The sequence below is a fragment of the Harmonia axyridis genome, chromosome X, assembly GCF_914767665.1.
Source record: "Harmonia axyridis chromosome X, icHarAxyr1.1, whole genome shotgun sequence".
NCBI classification, from domain to species: Eukaryota; Metazoa; Arthropoda; class Insecta; order Coleoptera; family Coccinellidae; genus Harmonia; species Harmonia axyridis.
In genome coordinates, this window is record NC_059508.1 from 33,602,288 (window position 1) to 33,604,787 (window position 2,500).

General features: G+C 51.4%; 1 pseudogene; it reads left to right on the forward strand.

Moving 5' to 3' along the window:
• LOC123688119 overlaps positions 1-2,500 on the forward strand; it is a 6,090-nt pseudogene that overhangs the window by 1,305 nt on the left and 2,285 nt on the right.

The window sequence follows — 2,500 nt, forward strand, 5'->3', positions numbered from 1 at the left end:
TATTCTCAAACTTTAAATGGGTGAGATCTCCGGCTTGCTTGAATGTGAAGCCGCGAGATTTCGGATCAGAGTGCCAAGTGGGCCATTTTTGGTAAGCAGAACTGGCGCTGTGGGATGAACCAAACGCCGAGTTAAAGCGCCTAAATCGACGCTTATGGGATACCATGAAAGGCGTTGGTAACTTAAGACAGCAGGACGGTGGCCATGGAAGTCGGAATCCGCCAAGGAGTGTGTAACAACTCACCTGCCGAAGTTACTAGCCCTGAAAATGGATGGCGCTGAAGCGTCGTGCTTATACTCGGCCGTCAGTGGCATGTGCGGTCGCCCTTCGGGGCGGTCATGAAGCCCTGATGAGTAGGAGGGTCGCGGAGGTGAGCGCAGAAGGGCTGGCCGTGAGGCCGTCTGGAGCCGCCTTCGGTGCAGATCTTGGTGGTAGTAGCAAATACTCCAGCGAGGCCCTGGAGAGCTGAGGTGGAGAAGGGTTTCGTGTGAACAGCCGTTGCACACGAGTCAGTCGATCCTAAGCCCTAGGCGAAAGCCGATGTTGATGTGGCGTTGTTAATCGTGTTTATAAGTGGTGGCAGAAATGCTATGCATCTTGACGCGTGACGCACGCCCGTCGGGCGAAAGGGAATCCGGTTCCTATTCCGGAACCCGGCAGCGGAACCGAAATTAAACCGGGCCCTCGTAAGAGAGTTCGTCGGGGCAACCCAAAAGGACCCGGAGACGCCGTCGAGAGATCCGGGAAGAGTTTTCTTTTCTGCATAAGCGTTCGAGTTCCATGGAATCCTCTAGCAGGGAGATATGGTTTGGAACGCGAAGAGCACCGCATTTGCGGCGGTGTCCGGATCTTCTCCTCGGACCTTGAAAATCCGGGAGAGGGCCACGTGTAGGCGTCGCGCCGGCTCGTACCCATATCCGCAGCTGGTCTCCAAGGTAAAGAGCCTCTAGTCGATAGAATAATGTAGGTAAGGGAAGTCGGCAAATTAGATCCGTAACTTCGGGATAAGGATTGGCTCTGAGGATTGTGGCGTGTCGGGCTTGTTGGGGAAGTGGGTCACGGCTAACGTACCGGGCCTGGGCGAGGTGATGCGTTTCGCTTGCGTTACGTTTGATCCGAGCTCGGTCCCGCGTCTTGGCCTCCCGCGGAATCGTCAAGCTTCGAGACCCCGTGAGTGCTCGCAAGGGTGCTCTGGGTAATCTCTGCGGCCGTCATCTAACAATCAACTCAGAACTGGCACGGACTGGGAGAATCCGACTGTCTAATTAAAACAAAGCATTGCGATGGCCCCAGCGGGTGTTGACGCAATGTGATTTCTGCCCAGTGCTCTGAATGTCAACGTGAAGAAATTCAAAAAAGCGCGGGTAAACGGCGGGAGTAACTATGACTCTCTTAAGGTAGCCAAGGTACTATATTTTGTGCGGGGATGGAGGTCGGTTCAGTGAACATATGTAGAGGTGTTAAACAGGGTGACCCTCTATCGCCGATTCTTTTCAATATGGTCCTGGACGAACTAATGACCTCTCTGAAGATCAGGAAGGGTATCCAGATTGGCGAGACTAACCTGTCAGTCTTGGGGTACGCTGACGATCTCCTCCTAATGGCCGAAAATACCAAGGACGCACAGTTTCTCCTTAGGTACGCATGTAGATTCTTCGATGACCGGTCTCTCACGCTGAACCCCGAAAAGTGCACCTCTCTGACACTGGCAGTTGTACCTTCTAAGAAGAAATTATACCTCCACCCAACCCCTAAATTCTACGTGGACGGAAAGCCAATACCACCGATCAAGTCTGTTACAGAAACATTTAAATATCTGGGTCACCATTATACCCACGCTGGAGCTACCCCCTGCAACCTGACTGCCCTAGATGACCAACTATCCAGGGTGATGAGTGCTCCCCTAAAGCCCCAACAAAAAGTGATTTTGATAAAGCAATACCTCGTCCCTCGCTATATTCACTCGCTCCAGTCACCGTCCATTAATATCAAGATTTTAAAGAAGGCCGACAGAATGGTAAGAAGATGCTTCAAAAAGATTCTCAAATTGCCGACGCACATCATAGACGAATCGTTATATACTCCCGTGAGTATGGGTGGCCTGGGTCTCTTCTCCTTTGCAAGGAAAATTCCAATCATAATGTTAGGTAGGCTAAACAAAACAAGAAACACCTGTCCCTTGTTCAGGAGACTCTTGGAGACTGACGATTCATGTCAAATAAAAATCATGAGGATGATGCCTGGCAACGCTTCCACCAAGAGAGAAATAGATAGGAATAATGCAGACAGGCTGGAACAATCATTTTATGGCGGCGGAACAAAACAAGCGGAGAATAACAGCGCCGCTAATTTTTTCATCGATAACCCCCCTCCCATGTGGTCGGGGAGAGACTTTATAGCCGCCATAAAACTGAGGACCAACACCCTCCCCACCAGGGGACTTCCTTATGGCCCTAGGGAGGCTAAGATGTGTCGAGCTGGCTGTGGAAGGGTGGAATC